The following is a 24,915-nucleotide window of genomic DNA, read 5'->3' as shown; positions in this document are numbered from 1 at the left end:
TAACGGTTTCTGACTAGAAGATTTTCCTTTAGGCTGTCATAGCAACCAGAGTTATGCCTGGAACAACTTTTATGGAGGGAATCTGGATGAGGACCACCAAAGGAAGATTCATGTGAAGTTAAGTTGAATTTATCTCAGTGGTTTAGAAAGGACGATGGACGACAATCACAATAGCTCAACATCAGCACGTTTAGCTCAGCTGAGCTTAAATTACCTAGAAAAATATAAAAAAAAAATGGTTGACTAAAAGCTGCTTTACTGTACATGGTACAAATAGTCAAAACGTCCTAAGCCAATAATGGGTTTCATTTAAGTATTTTTACACTAGTAATGAACTTCCGGGATGTTCATATATCTACATAAGTATATGTAGATTTATCAGTTCTGTTATTAAACTAGCTATTGTTGTTAAAAAATAATTAACATGTCTAGGTAATGACAGGCACTAATCAGTAACGTTCTGCAGCCACATTTTTTATTTTTTATTATTACCTGTGAACAGAACTGAAAAAGTAAAATCACTCTTGTCTCGCCTATAGCCTTTCAACGTAGTAAAATACCTTCAAACGTTCGCATCCCTTTTAATTGAGAAGAAGAAGAAGAAGAAGAAGAAGAAGAAGAAGAAGAAGAAGAAGAAGAAGAAGAAGAAGAAGAAGAAGAAGAAGAAGAAGAAGAAGAAGAAGAAAAGGACGAAGAGGAAGAAGAGGAAGAAGAAAAAAGAAAAAGAAGTAGAAGAAGAAGCGGAAGAAGAAGGAGACGAAGAAGAAGAAAAAATGTACGAAAACACGATAACGTTGATTATTATATTCGCAATCAGTGAGCGAATAGTACACGCGTATAAAACAATATGTGTAGTATTTATTAAAACTGAGAGATGTGCTGGTTTGGTTATCTTTAAAGAGAAAAGAGGTCTCTTAGTTTCTACCTGCAAAAAAGGCTAATTGGAGACCTAATTTCCTGCATGATGTCGTGTATGTTTACTAGGAAAAGAAGCGGACCAAGAGCAGAGCCTTGAGGTATACAGTTGCAGATGCAATGTCAAATTTGGTACCGGAAAAAAATGACAAATTGTTTTCTTTCGCTAAGATAATCACCAAGCCATGAACGTAGCGCTCCTAAAATGCCACTTTGCCGTATTTTGAAAAAAATACTTTTATGCCGGACCCGATCAAACGCTTTAGAAATGTGACAAAAGACTGTCCTAGCTTTGTTGCCTTCATTGAGAGCAAGACGCAAAAAAGTGAGATATAGACACCATTTGATTGACTTACGAGTCTTTTTTAATGAAACCGACTGAAAAGGTGTAAGGTTTTCGGTTGTTTAAATGAGGTTAAAGATACGTTCAACAACTTTTCTGACAACACTAAGCAGGGCAATTGGACCATAATTAATAACCTTGGGGATCCGACTTCTTATGTATAGCACATACGTTTGCAAATTCCCAGAGAAGGGGTACTTTACCTGAGCGGAGAGAATAGTAAACAAAGTTACTTAGGGGGTGACTAATCACAGAATCAGCTCCTGTCACATTGCCGGTTGACATCAATAACATCTTGATATGATATATCTAAGTCATGCATAGTTGGCGTGTCGAATTCAAAAGAAGTAATGGTATTAGTATGACCTTCCATGATCAGGAACATTCAATGTAGACTGAGATTGGAAAAAAGGTATTTAGAAGATAGGCCTTGTCGGATTTGAATTTAAATATTCTGCCACTACAGTGTGTGTATACCACGCGATACATTTTGCGTTGATTGTTCACTCAAAACAAATATAATTACTAAACACTTAACATTTTTGTTGATCGCCAAAATACAAAATAATACCATTGACAGCATTTTCGTTTGAAATAAGAATTCCATTGATATGATAATTATCGTTCTGATTGAAACTCATTTCCGATGACAAATCGTTCAATTCCCAACCACTTGTCTTCAATTTACACGCATTTTGTAATTTAACAGATTTTCCCAACGATTCAACAATTTTTAAGTCCAAAGCTAACATCCCGTGCGATTTCCCCCGGTGCTTTGATAGCATTTTTTTTTAATTTCGCGAGAGACCTTGTTCATATATCTATCACCCGGTTAAGCCGGTAAAGCAATGCTGTGCTCTGTAACACTGAACTGGCGCCTGTCTGTATAGAAACAGGAACTTACACTAAACACACAAAAACTACTTTTATTTCATTCTTTTCGATGATTTGTTGAAAAAAACGGTCATTTAAATCCTGATAATTTCACCATTTAAAACAGTACATTTATCGAAATAATTACAATTCCGCTGTTTTGAGACCGTTCCATATTCGGAACTCTTCAGCTATTTTCATCGAAAACAACCTCGCTTGTATATGGACGGTTTACAATGACAGAATTATATGCATTTAACAACACTGCAAATACATCGCGTAGTAATTTAGCAGTTAAACTTTATGACTTTTCTATTAGGAATCTTAATTTTGTATGCAATAAAACACATCATTGGCATTAACTTAAACTTTGATATACAAAATACAAGTTAAAACACTACAAATAATTAATACTATTATATATTTTTTTCCGAACTACTTCTACTGATGAACTGCCATACATCCGAGGTTACTTTCGATGGAACATGGCCGAGGTGTTCCGAATGACCGTTGCAATGTAAAAAAAAACTGGAATAATCTCACAGAGCGCTTGGGAGATAAACAAATAACGTAATTTCCGATTAACAAAAACAATGAATACAATCGAGTGCAATTAATTTTTCAATATTCTAATTTGAAAGTGAAATTTGGTAGTAAGAAACATACAGGTATTCCTATTCCATCACTACTAGTTTAACATTAAGTATTCCTATTCCATCACTATTAGTTTAACATTAAGTATTCCTATTCCATCACTATTAGTCTAACATTAAGTATTCCTATTCCATCACTATTAGTTTAACATTAAGTATTTCTATTCCATCACTATTAGTTTAACATTAAGTATTCCTATTACATCACTATTAGTTTAACATTAAGTATTCCTATTCCATCACTATCTTTTTTCAATTTAGCTAATACGTAGACAGTAGAGCTCAAATGAAATGTCAATTTTGTTAAAAAAGCATAACAATCCTCTGTTTTGCGAATTGTGTTGGCAATAGAATGCTTTCCTGTTTGCATGTGGAAGCCACCCGTGCAAGTCCTAGTGCCATTTAGGATTAAATTATTAGAGAAAAAAATAAAATCGGGTATATAACCGTGCTACAGTCTCATACAACTGCTGCCCTTGGATAATATTGAAATGATGTTAAGTTGTCTGATAAGACTTCTTCGGTCTGCGGGCGCTTGCCCTCCCTGGGAAGAAGACTTAACTATACTGAACAGAATGCCTAAAGGGCGACTCAGTGATTCGTTTAAATATTAGAACAAAAACATATATTTACAAACTTGTTTAATGCACACATTTTATTGCAAACAGTCTTTAAAAAAATCATTTCATTAAAACATTTATTAAGTCATTTAAATTTCAAAATAAGAATGTTAAAGTGAGTCACCATGAAAATTAAAACCCGAAAAGTAGTGTCTAGAAAAAAATCCAGTTATCTGTAAGTCCACTATTTGCAGCATTTACTGGGGTTTTGTCGGCGATCATGTTCTGTCTTAGGCAGCATTCGTCATTTTGTCATTTATTATCGTCGATCACCTTCCGGTACTGGAATAAAAAGGAAAGAAAAATAAGATCAGATTTATTTCACTGGTGAATAACAAACGATATAAAATATGCGAAGTGAACAATCCCATCTGAAAATTACCTTTTGATACGAGTATAAAATGCCGGCTGATGAACCATTAAAGCCAGCGCTCACGGTTTTAAACGGATACATTTTTCTTCTGGGTCAGCCCACTGGAATGTGTATCAAACAAAGAAAAATGTAGAATTACATTCATAAAATTTTAAATTCCACAAGGGTGTTACAGGCTGATGTGTTTTTCTTGTACGTAAACATAATGTTAACAGTGGTATGTAATAAGGTTAAGAGACGCACTTTTTCCAATCATTTCAAGTCAACAATTATTACATCCATACTACTATTATTTTACTTGTTAGAAGACCAAAATTAGCATCCAAATTTATTAAAAAAAACAATTGAGTTTACACCGTCGGAGAGGCATCCTATCAGGTAATATGTTGAAATATGTCATTGGTCAAGATTTCAAGGAAAAAACCTTCTATAGCCAAAATTGTATTTGAGTAAAAACTATTGTTTTTTAACAATTACTCACGTTTAATTTTCGCTCTTGAATTAAGTTTCTTAGAAATATTGACAAAACCTTTTCTATCAACAAATTCTATGGGAAAATACGTTTTCATAAAATTTAAAAGCATGCAAGATTTAAAATCAGTATACTTTTATGTGGTAAAATATGTTGAGATTGAGATTTTGACTTGAGTATTTTTGTGATATTGGCCCCAATTTCACTAAAGTTCTTAGGCTTAACAAGCTTAAGTATCTTATTTCATTAAGCCAAATCTTTTATTTTATTTTGATTTCCGTAAATAAATAATTAGCTTAGGGTGATCATACTAGAGTTAATGTTCTTTTAAAGTTTTAAATGTGTGAAGAATGTTGATATATCAAAATAAACCAAACAAAAATAGTGAGCTTAGATTAATACTGTTATAATCAACGGACTTCAGACGTTTCGAGAAATAGGGGCCAGGTGTTTATTTTTCATTTTAAGTTCATTGTACTTTTAAACAGTATAGCTAAAAGCGTTATTTATTTTACAACAATGTTTTCATTATTTTGGATTTCTAAGTGTGCCCTCTTTAAAACTTGAAAATAATACGCCGTTTAAACAAGGGGCAAATATGTGCATATAAAATCAAATATCCACTTGGGTAAATTTGCCCTCGGGTCAAAATTTGTCCAATGTATGAAGGTGGGGCTTATACAAACACATACCACAGGAGCAAGTAATCTGCAGTGGGTATATATTTGCCCAAAGGGGTAAATCCACCCATTTGACAAATGCTTGTCATATAAGCAGGGTATCAGTAGTAATTTTTAAGATATACGTATTGCTCTTGTAATAAATACAATAATGCATCATACCATCTGGATGTGTCATTGACGTCCACACCATCACAATCGCCGTGCCTTTCACTGAGCCTTGAGCATTCCTTCCGTTACCAAACACGCTGGCAACGCAGACCAGTCCGTCATTGATGACGTCAGTGAGACGCCAGGAGCGCACCGCCTCATGCGAATACGCGCACGTCAAACCTACATATGTACAGACCGGATCCAGAACGGTGGAGCTGTATGCCATTGCGCCACTTCCGGGGAACCGGTAGCTGACGTTTGGACCGTCAACGGCTTCCACCTGATAGATGACCTCACATAGTAACACTTGTGATACATATATGGTATTATGATGGACGCTATTCTGACGTCCTGGCCATTATTCACAAACGTGTCGAATATGAGTTTAAGACTCCGACTTAGTTACTAAGAAGAAAAATAAGAAGAAAAAAAAAGAAGAAAGTATGTTTTATTTTTTTTTATTTACACATATTTTGCAAGTAAAGGCTTTCGTGTGCGTGTATTATTGAAAGATAATTTAAGGTTTTTTGGATGATTTCTAGCTCAAGCATGAATAAGGGTCATTTAGGGTCAAAAACAGATCACAGAGCCCAAATATGGAAATACCTTGTTAACACTCTCGAGGTAACATTTTCAGCCCAAATATCCTGGAAATTTGTCAGAAAGGTTGTTTCGATGATTTCTAGCTCAAGTTCGAATATGGGTCATCAGGGGTCAAAACTAGGTCAGAGATCCCAAATATGGAAATACCTTGTTAACACTCTAGAGGTAACATTTTCAGCCCAAATATCCTGGATATTTGTCAGAAAGGTTATTTCGATGATTTCTAGCTCAAGTTCGAATATGGCCATCTGGAGTCAAACACTAGGTCAAAGAGCCCAATTAGGGAAATACCTTGTTAACACTCTCGAGGTAACATTTTCAGCCCAAATATCCTGGATATTTGTCAGAAAGGTTGTTTCAATAACTTCTAGCTCATGTTCGAATATGGGTCATCTTGGGTCCAAAAATAGGTCACAGAGCCCAAATATGGAAATACCTTGTGAACATTCTAGAGGTAACATTTTCAGCCCAAATATCCTGGAAATTTATCAGAAAGGTTGTTTCGATGATTTCTAGCTCAAGTTCGAATATGGGTCATCTGGGGTTAAAATCTAGGTCACAGAGCCCAAATATGGAAATATCTTGTTAACACCCTAGAGGTAACATTTTCATACATCAGAGGAGCCAAATCCTTGTTATTGCTCTTTAATTATCAACACGTCTATAGCACAAAGTTTTACTGAGGCGAGCGATCTTGGCCCTCTTATTCTTAAACCGTTAGTAACGTAGTTAGTACTTAGCTATTAAACATTAATTTTCGAACGGAAATATGTATATCTGCGATCTTATTGCGAAGTTATTCCTGGCCAATGTTATCTGCGCTTCGCAAAACCCCTTTGGTATGTATTATCTGCGTAAATCTTTCTGTATGTAATCTGCACTTAATCCTTCGCCTGAATTCATTCCATTCCCAAAGTGTAGAAGGAAGCTGCTAGCGTTGGGTAAAGGTTACGGAACACCGACGGTCGTGTTCATCAAGGTCGCAGTTTTTTTCAACAGATGCTTAATATTTACTTGTAGAATGCTCATGGTGGTGAGCAACCAATCGCAAACAAGCGTCGTCCTTCACATGTAGTTTATTTCAAAATAAGATAGTATGTAAACATAGCCGATTTTTCGACCCAGATGAACGACCCGGCTGAATTTTAGACGAACTTCTAAGAATCCGAAATCAGATGATGCTTGTGTTCACACACAGTGCAATTTCTGTAAATATAGATTATTACATAGTTATTGTTAGTCTTACTTGATGCCAACGTGTGTATTGACTTATTGAGTAATGTACAGTGATGTAGTCAAATGTACCTAAATACACATGCACAGTGGCTCGAATTTTGGAAATTAAAAAAACTTACAAGATAAAAGATCGAATAATCTTTATTTAAAGTCGGGTATATGCTAATATATTTACATTAACACTTCATTCATAAACGATGGTTTTTGTTTATCAATTTCACATTATCACACGGCGCATCATATTAAGAAAGGTTTATAATTTTTCCATGGAGGAGCACGTGGCTGGTGGTTTCCAGCTTCTGCAAATACATCCTTTGTCCGATGGTTTCCATCATTTTTCGTGACGGGGGAAACATTCATTTAGAGCTCAATGCATAGGGTCGGGTACCAGGCAAGGCTGCAACCTAATCTATAAATAGAACGTATGTTAGCCGGTTCTATTTAAAACTTCATACGAACTAGACCCGAAATCTAAGATCATTACGTACGAACTTGGGTACGAAGATATCTGCGACCGTTTTATTAACGCATTCGTACATTATTTCATTCTAAAGCTTCTGACGTTATTACTTTTAAAAGAGACGAGGAAACAGACCAAAATGTAAACAAACCGTAGATGTGAGTACGGTTGGTGGAATTACCGGAAAACAGAATAACCAAAAGACCGGAAACACTTAAGCTTTTCATAAGCATATATAATAGAGTGTGGTGTGGCTGGGTGAGTAAATTTAAAAACGACAACATTATTTTTGTGATTAATGCTAGAAAAACTTGTCTTTCACACGCCATGAAAGATGAGTTATGCGAAACAACACGCCACTTTTAATTTCTTGCATTGTATGGTTTATGTCATTTGAATAAAGCGATCATTGATCGGTTACATAAACCGAGTATCGATAGTATTTTTTTTCTGTCCGATTCCCTACACTACTAGTTCCCTACTTGATTCTTACTTAAAGCAAACTGAAGCGGGCTTGGGTATATGCATCTTAACATTCAAAGCCTTAAACCTAACATCGACATTCCGGCAATCGAAGCTCAATTGTATGACATTCCTGTCTTCACAGAAACCTGGCCTAATCATACCACTTCAAATGATGACTTGTATATTCCCAATTTCAGCTCGCCATTTCGTTGTGATGGACATGATCGAGTCGGCGTAGGCGTCGCCATATATGTTCGTGAAGGAATCAGCGCCTCGGAACAAACAGAGCTACATGTGATCGGACTTGAGGCCCTTTGGGTTGAACTTCATATTTAACGACGTAAACTTCTCATTGGTGGAATATACCGTCCCCCAAACTCAAACAACACCCATTGGCTTAACATGGAACAAAGTCTTCAATGGCCATTATGATAATATACTTGTGACTTGCGAGTTTAACATAAACATTGCTCCATCTGCAGCAAACAAGATGAGCAGGCTGATTGCTTCCTACAATGCGGAGCAGCTCATCGATTCCCCTACCCACTTTACTGAGCAATCGAATGCTCCCATTGATCTCATGTTCGTGAAACATCACCACCATGTTCTTTCTAGTTTTTTGCCCGACCCTTTCATCCCAGATCTTGTTCGCTTCCATTGTCCCATTGTGACTGTTTTAAGATTTACCAAACATCGCAGTCATGTTTCAACAGACGTATCTGGCCTTATGAGAAAGGTGAATTTTCAAAATATTGAAGTCATCTCCGTTCGACTGACTGGAATTATCTTCTCATTGACAACGACCTTAACAGGATTGCTGACAATATATCTAAAACAATCATATCAGCAGCATCAGAGAGTATACCAAACAAAGTAGTCAATATTCGACCAAACGATTTTTCCTGGATGAACAATGAAATTAAAAAAAAATCAGACACCGTCGTTAAATGCACCAACGGGCTTAGGCAACACTGATGAAGAATCTTGAATCTTAAATTCATTCAATACAATCCGAAACGAAACAACATCCTTAATTCGAAAAGCTAAGGCTGACTAGGAGAAAAAGATAATTGAGAAAATAAACAGACAATATAACAGCAAAGAAAAGGTTCAAACAGGCAAAACAGCTCACCAACAAACATAAATATTTATGCGAAAAGCTACAGAAACAAGCTCAGTAGAAAAATGTTAAAACATAAACCCGGTTTAATGGCAACAAGTCATCAAGTATCCCTACGCTGATTGAAAAAAGCATGGAAGCAAACACTGACGAAGCTTAAGTATCCTTTATTAACACCTTCTTCTGCTCACAGTCTAACCTTGAAAGTACTAATCATGATTCTCCAGATTTACCAACAGCCGACTCATCACTTCTATCAATTCTATTACGACTAAAGATGTAAAGGACGCTATACCTCTTATTGACCCTTCTAAAGCCAGCGGTCCAGTTCTAGTCAGTCCGAGGCTACTAAAAGAATGTGCAGTCGAATAAGCTAAACCACTTTAAAAGTTTAACTGCAGTTCCTAAGTCAATCAGGGGCCATATGTTGTATTAAGAAAGATATGGTGTTGTGTTACCTAATTGTATGATGGTCGTCAATAATTGTATATAAAAATAATAAGTAAAAATCCCAACCTGCTCTAAACTTTTAATCTGCCCTGAGTCCCCAGTCAATCAGAGATCATAATTTGTATTTAGGATAGTATGGAGTTACGTAACCTCATAGTGTGATGGTCCTAAACACCTTGTGTAAAGAATTAGGTGAACTGAATAAAGGGTATTGGATTTATATGTGAAAATGTTGAATTGCCCTAAAATTTAAACCGGAAGCCGACGCACACGCCGATGCACAATCCGACGCAAACGTCGACGCCGACGCCGACGATGCCGGGGTGAGTAGTATTGCTACCTTATTTTGTGAATAGTCTAGCTAAAAGATACTTAGTCATTTCGCATACACATGGCCAGTGCCGTACTCTGTTTGAAAAATGTAAATGAATTTACATGTCCTTCTCAGCTATTTCAATTTCAAAATTTGTATATAATCCTTATTTGCAATGGTTAAATTATTAAATTGTCGGACAATTTTAAGTTATACATCAAACTCTTTTACACAACAGTGACACTGAAATAACTATTCCGTGAATTTAGGTATTAATACCTGCATTATTTCTACCAGAACTGAAGGCACATGCTTTCGGTTTCCTCTCATCTTCAGATGATAATGAAGACCCCTCAATGATTTGAAGTTAAGTTTCCCATTAAATACCATTAGTTCGTGCATCACACCATCTACACAAACTTAATATTTGCATTCGAAGTAAACTTCATTAGTAAAAATATCGCAAGTGTTGTTCAAACTGTGGAGTACTTCAGGTGGGCAAGGACTAATATTCAACGTTTGTAGCGGAGTGCTTTGAAAGGAAACATAAACCTCTCAGACGAACCATAACGTAACAAGGTTCCTTCATTCCGATGACAGACTCCAAAACAGATATCCAAAGAAAGGCAGCAGATTGGTTACCTTAAACAGAAATATTTCCTATTGTCTGAGCTGTATGGTACATGTCAAGATTGTGGAGACTTTTTCGTGAGAAACCTTCATTATCACTGTTTTGAAACTTTATATTCTGTAAAAGGCGGACCTTGCACATTATCTTGAACATTATTCACATATCACTCTTGAACATCCTCACGTAAACGCCTTAGTTATGGATGAAGCACTTATTGTGAACAGGCTGAAACCGACAGGTTGTCAAACATCCAAAGGTTACTCATAAAATATTTTCAACCCATATATAAGTAGTAAAACCTTCTACATAGTTGCACAGGGAGGAAGGCGTCAGACAAACAGTAGACTTTGTTGATGTTATAAAACCTAAAATATATAGCTATTCATTATATTTTCGAATCTTTATGTGAAGCAAAGAGCCAAGGCCCTACCAGAAACTGTTCCACATTGACAGGCTCTGACAAGATATCTGCATTTTGTAGCCAAGGTAAGAAAACTGCTTGAAAAACTTAAATATATCTATTTAATCTAGTCCACCCCTTGTAGCACAATTGGAGCATGTACAGGGAGTTTTTCAATCTTCATATATTTGAGGACAGCTTTTGAAGTTGTGTGCAGATTTACCTAGCTGAATCGGGCTGGGTTAGAGAAGTCTCAAAATGGGGACCTTTTTGATCTTTACTTTCACACTCATCTGTCTCTTACCAGAGCTTTCTTAAATGCGTATGTTATCTAGAAAAAGGACTACCATGGAAGACGTAGATGACTCATAGTTATGCACTGTTTTTGTCAGTGTGGTGGCCTGTGTGACAGGGACTGACAGATGAGCCGTCATTCCATGTCTGCATTTTGTAAAAATCAATGTTTTTAAACCTAAGTGCATAATGCATACAGAATATGGAAACAATAGCAAAAAAAACGACAGGCCGAGGACAACAGTTCAAAATGAATGTCATCCCCGACACCGAGGTATACTGATAACTTGAGGAGTTTCATGCAAGAGCTTCAAGTTGAGTTTTCATCTTCCGGGTTCCCAGTGTGATAAAACGTTGAATGGGTTAAACTATATGTTTAGCACTTCCTTAATACCCTGGTTAAGTTAACCGAATTAACACGTTGAGTTTAAATCTTCCGGAAGTCAAGTTTGATATACAATACAAATATGAAACATGGATTATCTTCGTGGAACAGTGAAGTGTATCATATATTTGGTATGCAATATATATTTAGGTATGTGTAATTTCCATATTCATACTATTTGTTTTTATCATTTAAAGGGACTTGCTCATGGTTTGTAAAATGCACTTTTTTAATAACGAAACAAAGTGCAGCATATCATAAAGAGTGTTAAAACTAAAATGCACAAAGCTGGAATCACAAAGACCACAATTTTCAATACTGTTTCTAACGGGTTTCAGTGACTAAAGCGGTTTCAGCGATTTCGTTGCTGCGTGATTTGTTGACATTATTAAGTGATTTTATCAACGTATTATTTAGGTCGTCAAAATAACTAAATCTGATTTGGTCTTGGTGGCCTAGTAGCTAAGGCGTCCGTATGTAATGTTTTCTTGACTTTACCGGCCTGGGTTTGAGCCCCACTTAAACGAAAATACTTTCTTTACTATGATTGTATTTTTCTGCAATTTTTTATATCATAGAGCAAAATAATGATAAAATAAGAGTTTTCAGATGCATAACCGGGAAACGTCATGTTTGGTCCAAAAACATGCGCGAGTCTCTATAAACACGAACATGGTTAATTTGCTAAAGTTCAAATACAAACTCATGGATAATGTTTAAATTTGTAACAATACTATAGAAGAAGACTCTTAATACATGTTTCAACCGTTTATAACTAATAATATTCTCAATCTTTATTATATCCGCTGGTCCTCTCGGAAAGAAATTACAATAGTCTATCCACATCTCAGAATGTACATCGATATTATAGTTCCTGAGAATGATTGTGCAAATAGGTAATCATAGTATTTTGTATTACTTTATAGGTTATGGTCATTAAGGGATTAGTGTATCGAGTAAAAACAGAGCATAAAGGGATGCAATAATGATAGTTTCAGCTTCTTACAGTAAATTGTCCAACATTTGGTGAACTGAATGTACTTCATTGGATGTCTTGCAATGAAAATACACAGAAAATAGCCTTTTGTACAGACTCAAATTCATACACACTTTTAAATACAATTATTTAATTGTGTAAATATGTTTCTCCCGTTGGCAAATGATATATATAGGATAATTTCACAGTCATAGATCTTTGGAGACTTCATAAGTTGGAGCTTACAGAAGTAACAGAGGGATAAGAAATGGGAGCAATCTAATATTGAAATTGATTAAAGTTGGAAAGGGTATACTTGTTGTAGTATAATAGATTGTAACTTATTTTGTGCGTGCTTTCTTTGAATTCTGTTTTGATCTTCGAACATAGTTCAATCGATTGCTGTATTTGACACACAATGTCGAATTGTACTTTCCATTTGGTAAGTTTCATTGTAGATATACATCTCCATATATATCTTGGTTCTAAACACCGGGTTTGTGGAAGTTTAGCACTCCTCTTTTGAAATAAGTTGATAATTAACATATATCTAAGCAGGGATCTTTGGGCGGTAGTCATAATTTTAATCAGATTTATATATTCTTTAACATATGCTCATGACTTTACAAATTGGATTGCTGGCAGATTCTGATTTTAAATTAATGTTAGAAAGCCTTTCACAAAGACAACTGCCAAGCTTCAATTATGCCATTAATGAGGTGTTTTTTAAGTAATTAAGTAAAAATCGAGTAAGTGTAGAACCATTCCCGCAAAACTATAATATATTAGTTTTGCTTTACTAAAGAACTACATTAAACCAAGTTTTTGCCGAATTTATGATTTAGTAGAGCAAAAAAACAACGGTTTTATTACAAAAGAATACTTAAATTTTACTATTTTGGCTGTTGCACTTAGTGTACTACTAAATTGTTATTACAGGACCCAAATGTCATGAAAACGAATATGTCATACATGTATTTATACTGTAAAATCAAGTTCTTCCTTTAATATACAATCTGTATAAATAGGCGCTGTCCTTTACATTCTATATTAATGACTCAAAATGGGTATGTTGAATGATAAAGGATTTCATAAACAAGCTTGTTTCAATGCTCGGATATATTAATATTGTTCTACTTGGATAAGCAATTTTTATATTCTTGAAGTCATTTCCGTTCAACGTTTTGATAACAAATTGGTCATAAATATAATGTATACCAGTAACGTCAATAAGTGAATATAACATGTATAGACGTGCTTATGAACTTTGTTTTAAAATAATAAATTATTTTTTGAGGCATAGTTTGTGTTCGTCATCACATTTACTCCCACATCGGAACTGTAACAAGTAGAATAGGCGCACCCGATATGCAGCATTCGTGCGGATAATTTACAATGCTATTTACTTAAACCGCACGCTGTTTATGAAAACCCGTCCTTAACTACTAACTACATGATACAAACCACAACATTCGTGGATTCAAGTGCTTAAGTATAGTCTCAATAACTCAGGTTGTGGGTTCCGTAATCCAGTCAATTAGTGTTTAATATTTAGTGGTAGTCAGAAAGGCTCATAAATTAGAAGAAAATTCACATATTCAGCCTTTATGTAGTCTATCTTCAACTTATAAATATATTTCCAATAGTAAATATAATAATAATATTCATTGAAATATAATCAAATAAAGGTATTGCATGTTGTATCAAATAATTTCAATTGATAAATCATAGGTAAGATCGACTCTATACATAGTTTATGTTCCTAAAAATATACCTTAGGTCAATATTTACGAATTACTCAAACGTTTAGGCAGATATAAGATAAGACCGATTTTAGCATGATTTAAGTGTTATATCGACAAAGGATCGCACTAAAAAGGGACAAGGTAATATAACCTACGCAGAAGAGTTTTTAAAGTTAAGAATAAATAATTGAGTCAAGGCACTTATAAACAGTTTGTAACACATGAACACTTAATACGCTAACAACCATTTTTAAACGAGCATATATATCCCAGCCTGAATTAATTTGGATTGAGCTTTCTTTGTAATATTTGGTCTTATTTCTGGCTGTAAAAAGCATAGTATCACATAATGGATGTAACCATAGTGCCTATAGTACTCGTGTACTTGTTTGAAACATACGTATTTGGCGGAGATACACAAAAACATAATGGCTACAAGCCATCAGTCTTATTTGGAAATGATCTAAAATACAGCCAGTTGAAATACAAATGTACCGTTTTCTCACGTTCATAAATCTCATCAACTGAAATATTCCATAATGTATCTAAATTTTGACGTTAGATAATTGCACATAGTTGATCAAAGCATATATTGCGATTTATGTATACATCAGTGTCGACCGTATACTTTTTTTAAACTTGGTTTATCTTTGCCAAACACACTTTTGCGCCTTTAAAATCATCAGACTGTTTTTATTTATAGATTGATCACATTGTTCAAATATCCACCGATCAATATTAGTTCATTTGAAAAATTTAGCTGTCTGTCGAGTTGTTTTTTTTTCAATTAGATCGCCGTTTAGTATTGAAGGACTTTGGATAAATCAAGTGTAAGTTATCTATATTTACTTAATGGTATTTTGTTGTTACAACATTACTACATTTAAATGATAATATAGTTTCATAATGAACTAATTGAAACTAAGATCATATAACAAGAGCAAAATTGTTATTATTTATTCATCATAACGTAATTAAACATAACATGAGTTGTATTTTGATATTAGTATATACGGTCTTATCCCTCATATTGTTGTCCCTATTGTTCATGTAACGGCAGAGTAGTTTAAAGCGCTCGGAACAGCATAAACTAGTTCATTTTAACTGTAAGAAATATGTGTATGTTTTGATTATATCATTTCTCTTGTTTAAACATGTAATCTTGATTTTGATATACCTAGGATGAATCAGCTTTGTTTGTCACATAATGGTAATCGCAGGAGGTTAAACGCTTGTTAACAAGTTTAAACCCACTCTGTGTTTTTACTAAGTTATCGCTAACCATACTTACGGCATTGGTTAAAATTAATACCACTGGATTTTTCCCCCTTAGTGAAGATTGTGTTATTATCAACAATAATTATATATTTGTAAGTTGTATTTGGAGAGTATTGATTATCAAAAGCTTATACATTATATATCATACCTGCTGATAACAGTTTTTGCAGGTTGCATTGTTCGTTGTGTATTTGCTTTGGGCTAGGCCCAGAATTTATAGCTTTATATTTATTTACAAATCATTGAAATGGAAAACATTAACGTTTTTATGATCGTCTAGGCATAAATTTGATTCAGTAAATGAACGACGAAAATGTAAGTAGTGATTTTACTTAGGGTTATTCTAGGACACAAGGTCTAACAGGGTCTGAACAAAGATATATCATAATTGTGGAGGTGGGGCTGTAAGTAATTCAAAATGTACTGAAAAAGGTACATTTAGTTTGTTGCAGTGGCATATTGGTATTAGGTTTGTGTAAACATATTATTAAACGGCAGTCGACCTACGACACGAAGTGTGTAGTATTAGAAATACTTACTACGAAATCAACGAACCGGTACGAAACCCCACATCTAGGATACTCAAAATTCTTAATACAACAAAGAAACCTTAGCATTCAAATTTAAGAGATTTACAAAAAAAACGGAATACGGACTACCGATTGAAGTCGACAGATAATAGTGTAATTCAGAATATTTTGTAGCCAAAGAGAGTTTCATTGAATATTGGTATGACACGAAGCTTCATTGCTTGTTTTTAAAGTTTGAAGCAGGTACCCTACCCATTTTCATAGATAATCGCTTATTTGCAATTTTAAATGGACAACCCAAACATATACAGATCTATTTAATTCAAATTATCGTACCTGTAGCCAGTACATATATGGTGCGACCACTGAAAATTGGTTGCACTGTCAAGCACTGATGGTAACGATATGCCCACATTCAACGAAAAATCACGTTTTTAATCCGAGCAACCACCGCAGAAACCTTACTCGTTTGTGTTCAATCCAATTGAAAGTGACCTGTGTATGATTAAGCATGTTTTTTCCGAAACATTTACTAGCATGCGAACATTTTTTAACGTCAATAATACCTTCTTTTTTTCATGTTCATCATCGCTGAATGGTCATTGTATATAACACTATTTAAGACTTGTTAATTCTTGAATATTTAGAGGTTAATACGCGGCATTGAGTGATATTTGGCCCGAGGCGTAGTCGAGGGACATTTTGAGCACGAGGGCCAACTATCACTGAACAAATTGGCTACGCCGTGTATGAACGTCGTTAATACATATGTTTTATTTTTAAGTGTGAAGGCTTCTTTTGAAAGTTTACCTGCAATGCAGTTGTGCATTGTTATTTCCTGCTGGCTCTACTACGATTAATTAACTCACGCTCAAATTAAATTTATTTTTTGAGAGTCAACCAAAAGGCAAAAATATATTGTTTTCATTTCATGTTCCCATAAATTTCAATTGTTCAATTTGAAAGATCCAAAACGTGTTTTCGAATTTTCTTAGTACGAATCACTGACATCTGTCGTTTTATGTCTTGAATGTCAAATTTCAATTTAATCAGCATGTACACGTAGCAAATAGAACGATTGTTTGTACCTAAACAAACTAATACCTCGCATTATTAATTCAAACATGTATGTTCAATTGTTGGTTGCAAGTAGATTCTAAATTCAATTTTACCGCTTCCTTTGTTTTGTTTTTAAAATGACAACAGACAACACTGTATAAAAACGCCGCTGTATGGTCCACACTGGTTATCAAACACAAGCATATATTATTATAAACTGCATTCGCGTTTGTCTCTCTTTAGGATTTTACTAAATTAAATGAGTATGTTCAGGCAGATCAATTAATTGTGATTATTTAGTTGAGACATTAGTTTACAGTCGCCAAATTTGATTTAAAGAGGAACACGTGCGTACGTTCTACGGGCCGCAAAATGATAATCGGTTATCGGCCCGGGCCGCAAAACTGATATTCGCTGAGTCATGAAAATAATCGCGGAATCCCTGCACTCATGTGTTACTATATATAGTAGCATATGTATTAAGATGAGATATTCACCAGTTGATGCACCATTGGTCGAAAATATCACTTTCAATCATTCCTTACAAGTCCATAAGTGCTTTAATAAATGTTTCCATCGATATTTTTATATCATTTTAGGACCCAGTCGTTGAACTTTTAATATTATTGCTTTCACATTTTACCCTGTTTAAGAGTTATTAAAATATTTGTTTTGAGAAGTGTCACTGGGAAATCTTACTGTTACATAGTCATATGACAATTGACAATTGACACAGGGGAGAAACCATTGCAGTGCGAATGTTGGAGGCCTGATGACTCCATACATTTATATCAATGTTTGTCATTTGAAAAGATGTAATGTGTAGAGTAAAACATATGTTAAAGTTTCACTTTGATATGTAAAATAGAAAATGAGTCGAAAACATTGCGTACAGTTTCGTATAAATGAAAAGTCATCTCGTTGATATCAGTGATTGCACTTATACCGTCTTAAAGGCCTAGTTTAAGGAATGTGTGGCACGATAATCCCCTGCCTAACATCTCCTGGTTATTGCACTGTGTATTTGTTTTTTGGCTCAGGGCCATTTAAGGTTGACACTTTTCGAATAGATAAGCTCATTGTCTCATCTATACACATAAACAATATGCATAGGTAACATATTTATAAATAATAAACAAATAAAGGTAATAAGTTTTTAAATAGTTATATAACATAAATAATAAAATCCAATTTAAATGCATGGTTACCAGTTATATACAAATTGTGAAGCATCCTGGTTAAATCATATGAAATGGCTATATATGATATATTTCTTATTCCTATTCAAATGCATTATGAGTAAAATATTATAATCAACTTCAGCCGAAAACAATAGGAATATGCCAAACAAATGAATAAAGTTAAATAGACTTTAATGCATTGCGTCGAAAGGCTGGAGTTTGAAAGCAAAGTTTCTGTTTTAAGGCAAATTGGCAGATATCAAACAGCGGTCTGTTTTGATTTGCAGAAAAGGCTTCTTCCTAATATTGCTCTGTTTGTGAACAAGTTGCTTCAAGACAAGTATTGAACGTCAGTGTTATTTTTTGGTTGTTTATGGTTTGTAATGTCAGCATGACAATCGATATTTTACGGGAAGTGTGAATCCATGATACCACCTCTTCATTATTTACAACAAGAACAAATGCAAACAGTTCAAAATTCACATTCGCTTCATAACTTGCAAAATATCAAAATTATTGTGATCTCAATATCTTGATCAATATTAGTGATTATGACTTTTATGATTTCAGGTCGACATTTGAGACTTAAAATGGCCAGCGGTAGAATATCGTACGTATATTTTATTTTGTATTTTTTACCGATGTTTGCCAATTGTTTAGCTCCGGAACAGAAAAACTACTGATCATTTTTAATAAAAACAGTTTCCCTTTGATGGCAAAGAATATTTATAGATTTGTTTTCACTGTTATCATATTTATCATGATTATCTTGCTATATTTTGTCATTTTTCCGAGACATAATTTCCGATGATTTCTTTTTTTAATAAAAGCTACATGATATCGTTTGGCATTGAATATTATACAATTTGAAAAGTGTACATAACATACAATAAAAATACATTAGAATGACAGGTACGTGTTTCAAATCAGCATTTGGCTACAGTAAATGTCACTACTAGAATATGTCTAGGCTAAAAACCATATGTGGCCATTGTGAGTGTTGTTGTTTTTTAAATCGGAACTGATTTTTTTCGAAAAACAAACCCAACAGTTACTTTAGCGTTATCGATCAAAGTAAAAAAACCAATGAAGTTTTATTAGTGCATCTTTGTTCTATCTATATCTATGAATAACGAAAACACTTTAATATTGAACGGGGCATGAATACATATCCAAATTACTACGCCGCCATTTATTGACTGGTAATTTGAAAGGTCTAACGTGTTAGCAAAACTATTGCGGAAATTACTGGATATAAAACATATCTCTTAGTTTTAAAGTGTGAATACTTTGGTATTCAGTTATCTTAATGTCAGAGACCAGTCTGTTAAGTTTTCAAGGTAAAGAGTGAAGACCACGCTAGTTTGTTGACAAGTGTTAAGGCATGTGTGGGGTTAAAAAAAGATAATCTGTGAATTGTTGTGTTTTTTGCGGGAAGTTCGTATTACGTATTATAACGATAAACAGTTCAAAACACATTTTAACAAAGTTGTAACATTCTATTTATGCAATGTAATTTGTTTGGTATGAAAGCAAATGGTCGAACATTCAGCTTCAAGATCAAAAAAACGTTTGATAAACGAGAAAATCCTTTTTGCTAATAAACAGTAGTTGTTAATGTCCAAATATATCTCCTTTAAACGTTTGTTACCTTTTTTAAGTTTAAGTATTTGTTTGCCGAAATCATCATATAGATATTTTCACTGTTATTAATTCACTGTTAAACTCCATATTTCATCGAAAAGTTTGAAATAAACTGTTTTACTACTTTTTATACATTATATAATATAACGATTATATCTTTATATATAATCAGACGTCAATGTGTTGCCTGCGGAATATGTCTGTCTATTTTGCCTGATGAACCAATGAACAAATATGTTTAAGAAACAGTACTACAGTTCTGCCAGTATACCTGTTTGTTTGGCTATTATTTCGAGTCGTGGTTGGTTATTTTTTTTATGTCCTCTATAGCACGTTGCTTTTATCGACCTGTACGCCTAACTGTCAGTTCGTCGGTCTTATCTTTTTGTCGGAAGTCAAACCTCACGGTAGTTGCGCCGAGTCTTGGTTTTTAACCGAAAAATACACACATTTTTTTGCGTTTAATTTGTCCTACCACTCACCATCCTTATGTTCTCTAAGCAGGATGTTTGTCTGTCAGTCTGGTGACCAGATGTCTGTCAGTCTACCTGTCTATCTGCCTCCTGTCGATATTCCTTGAAGTAGCTCTCCGACAAGCTGTAAGGACCGACGAAAAAAGCGTCAACCATTGTCATTATTGACGTCAGTTTGATAGGTCTCAATGATGTACCATGGAGGGTCACATGATCAAAATGAACTCGCCAAATTATTATAATTAAATACAACTTTAAAACGTGTTTGATTAAAAAACAACCTTTACAAACAAACAATCGCATTAACTGATTAAAGAAAAAAGAAACATCAAGATACAAAAAACGCTTGCTTATACCATTTATACAAACCTTTGGGCACATTTAATGGGTATTTAATAACTCGCCCCAATAAGTCGTAGAGTACGTTGTTTTTCCAGCTTGGTTTACCAACCTTAAGACCCGATTTATCAAAGCTCAGAAAACAGTTTCGGATGAAGTTTTGCTTATTTAAAATAATCTGATTTTTATTGAATTGGTAAACTTGTCAAGTCAAGGACAATTGATAACAGTATAAATGATACAATGTAGGAATTATACGTAGCCCAGCAACCCGTCATCCAATCAAATCACAGGAATTTTAGTTAAGATACTTCCGGTGGTGGTGCTAATAACTTATATCGATATTGGGAAAAGCCGGTATCACAGTTAATGGTACCGAATTATGTAGATACCGGGGTTTTCGTTACTGTTGGTACCGGTTAATATTATATTCTCTTTAGAAATACCGGTAACAATAGGCTCGGAATAAATGTCCACAATACTCTACCATGTCTTTGAATATTTAAAAAAAACATCATTAGCATGTATCAATAGTAAAATTATAAACTTTTTACATACTGTAAATCTTAAAAATTGTAGCTTTTAATTTGATAATTATTATTTCTTGTTTTGTGTGTGTGTTTTAATGTGATAATTGGGTAATTAATTTGATTTTCTAATATATTATAACACTCAATCTTTTAATTGATACAATGAAAATGTGTTTTAATATTTAAAAAGCCGATAAATAAATGGTGTCATGTAAATCTTGAGGATAGTAGCTTTTAATAAAATATTTTTGTTTGTGTTTTAAGTGTGTTTGATGTGATGATTGGGGAAAAAAATTGAAAAAAATAGCATAACACTCAATGTTTTAATTAATACAATGCAATTGTCTTTTTATCTTTAAAACTCCGATATAGTAATGTAGTCATTCAATACCCTAGCCATTTCTACCCTCCAAATTTTGAAATTGTGATTATATGGCTATATAGAAATGACACTTCCATAATCCTATTGAAATAAAAAAAAACTGAAAAGCAGATATCTTTATCCGATAATCGTTCCTCCAATAGGCAATAAATAGCGGATCATTTGATACCGAAATGTATAATATGATAATATCCGGGTATCACTGGAAAGTGATACCGGATACCAGGTACCGGGTTTTAGCACCGCCCTACTTTCGGTTGGAGTTTACATTTGAGGCCAGTGGACCAAAGGTCAAGGTCGTTTTGACCGTTAGCTGAAAATATACAGTTTCCTATCGATAATTGAAAAACGCGTAGGCCTACAGACCTCGAAGTTGGTAGAGACCCCTCATACATGACCAGCGCTCTTACTTCTTTGACGCCAGTTGGGCTGTGATCAAGGGTGACCTTGATGAGCTGAAAATCCTATTTCTTTCAATAACTGAAAAAGGTTTGTTTCCAGGTACTTCGAACTTGGTATGCTAGTAAACTGCATCTGCTTCCTTTAAATTATGTCTCAACAACAATCGCGACGTCTGGGATGCATCAAAATTAGTCTTGTACTCATATGGTTAAGGAATGCACCCTTATATAGACCTGTTTACTATCAAACTTATAAGATATGTATAGTGTGTCAAATTGAATTGATGTGTTACACGAATGTTATACATTGCCCTTTGTTCTTCATACATTTTACAATTATATTGACATTGTTTAAAAGAACATAATTAGATTTAATATTTATATGAACTTGACTTTGTAAACTATAGACACAATATATTACATAATAGACTGAACATAATTTAATTCAGGCTCAATCAATGTGGTTTTTTAAGTACTTTTCAGCAAATTTACTCTGCATAATATACATATTCAACTTAACATGCAAACCTGAGAGGGCGATTCCCGTCGCGACGTCCACCACTCAGAATTGTATCATTCATTCAAAAACTTCAACCAAGGTTTTTCTCAACGGTTTGATCCTTACCTTTAATATATTCGGCCGACTTTATCAATATGGATTATACAAACAGTTTTTGCTTACATATTTGAAACTTCCAATACAAGTTAAACCTCAAATTGCCTAACATCAAGTTTATCAGCAGCTTTAAATTTATGCATATCAAGCTTCATATCATAATTAAGGAAAACTTTCAGCATTTGGAGAGAAAGCTGATTTCGAGCCATGAGAGTGTTTTTATGTTCGACTGAAGCCCTTTAATCACTGCTGCGCCAACTGAATATGAGTGTGAATAACTGACGTTAACGAACCGAAATGACCACGTTTACTTGCCTACAGCATTTTAAAGCCGAAACTTTAAGCGTTCAATCTAAATTTGGAGAATGCAAAGATAAAGGCATACTATTGGATTCCAATCTTTATAATTACGTGATGGTTTCCTTATATTATAGTGATCAAATTACGTTTGTTCCTGAAGAAAACGAAAAACGTCATAAGCATATAATCCTCAGACTCTCATCTAAGAGAGCGATTTGAAATTATAAAATCTTTCTATTAACAGTTGTTTAATGAAGTTTTATTAACACATTCAATTTATACTTGGGGTAATTCCCTTTATCAGTATTTTACCAAACATTCCAAGTCACTTAGTGACGACGTATTAGTGCTCTTGTGGTAAAACAATTGACTGTCAATAAAGCAGTAGCTTGTTAAGCGATGAGCCCGTGTGCCAGTGCTTCTACAGACTAGCTATATGGCTAATGACATAATAAGGCTAATACTTAAACGGGATCCGACACCAATGGATAAATTTCCCTAAGTAGTCGTAAGATAATCGTTCACCCCACTTCGCCAGCTTATCGCCTCCCAATCCCTATTTTGAACGCTGAAGAGAAATTAAGCCGGATCTGACGTCAATGTGTTACGTAATATAAATATGATTGACTATACCCGTCTGATAAACCTCAGCATAATAGGTTCAAGTTTTAAAAGTATATATGCTTACATTTTGACATTTTTAATCATTGTTCAAACCAGTAGGTAAATATCGTGCTTGATTTGTATGCTACTATAAGCTACGTACATGTTTCTACATAGCGAGTGTAGTTCATAATGATGTTTTTTACTTCAAATGAAAAAAATAAAGATATATTTAACATTGGTATGTTTTAATTTGCAGAAAGAACCTATTTCTAATTGATTGGCTCTCTTCGTGACCAAGTTAAACCAAGACAGGTATCAAACATTTTTATTTCTTGGTGCAATAGTTGTTGTTGTTGTATTTTAATGCCAGCATAAACATAAGAAATATAGTGTAGAGTGAATCCATGATGTCGCTTGCTCATCACTCAAAATACGAATAATCTTACAATATATATGCAAAAAGCTACAGAAACATGCTCAGTAGCAAAAAGTTTAAACAAAAACCCGGTTTAGTGGCAATGGGCAAACGCCAAAGACATAGAACACAAAATCACAAACAAGAAACATAGAACAGCAATAAACACATTCACTTCATTGCTAGTAAAATATCAGGCAAAAATTTACATCAACATGTTTATAAGTAAAAACTATTGGTTTCAGGGTGAAGTTTGTGACCTAAAATGACCTGCGTTAAATTTCAAAGGTATGTATAATTGTGTGCATTTGTATAGTTATCTTATTGCACACTTGTTAAATACACTCAGTGCCAAAAGAAAGTATTTGTTTTATACTTCTGATTATTTCCTTTCATGGCAACATTCATTTCTATTGTTACTTATATATTCCTGTGCTTATTGTGCTATAGTTTGTCATTTTTTTCTCCGACAAATATTTTATTCAGATAACCACACCATTATTTTGTTTATTTACTGTTGCTGACAATTATAAACACAGACAACACAATTTAGATAACCATTTACAGGACAACTGTTGATATTAACGGATTCAACATTAAGCTATAGTACCAACCATTTGTAGAATATTTTTCGGTTGTAAATCGCAATTTATTCAGGCAAGAGTAAAAAGTCTCTAACGATGATGACAACAGAAGTGAGTAAAATAAAACAAAGCGCTAAATATTGTGGTGAATATAGTCTTGTCTATAGTTTGAGTTCTAAGTCATCTTTTTAAGAAAAAAAATTGTTCTTTGTTTATGAAAAGCTTTACCAACTTTGTGGCTCTTACGTTTATTCCATATGAAAGGTGACGTCCAGGGTAGCCGCTAAATTTTGTGATGTAATTAATTAAAAAAATAATAGACTATAATGATACTTAAGAAATAAATTAACTCAAAACACCTTAATTTACATATTACCATTAAACAAGTTTTAGATTCAAGTTTTTATACACTTTAAA

General features: G+C 34.0%; 1 long non-coding RNA gene across 1 annotated transcript; it reads left to right on the top strand.

Moving 5' to 3' along the window:
* The first annotated feature begins 14,936 nt into the window (after positions 1 to 14,936).
* LOC128211087 (uncharacterized) lies at positions 14,937 to 24,177 on the top strand. The gene is made up of 4 exons (XR_008257203.1): positions 14,937 to 14,990; positions 18,779 to 18,818; positions 23,756 to 23,811; positions 24,160 to 24,177. It is a non-coding gene; the product is annotated as an uncharacterized LOC128211087 (long non-coding RNA).
* Positions 24,178 to 24,915: the final 738 nt, after the last annotated feature.

Source organism: Mya arenaria, chromosome 12 (genome assembly GCF_026914265.1).
Source record: "Mya arenaria isolate MELC-2E11 chromosome 12, ASM2691426v1".
Classification (NCBI taxonomy): Eukaryota; Metazoa; Mollusca; class Bivalvia; order Myida; family Myidae; genus Mya; species Mya arenaria.
Note: the sequence above shows the minus strand (reverse complement) of the source record. Positions and strands in the feature narration are given on the sequence as shown.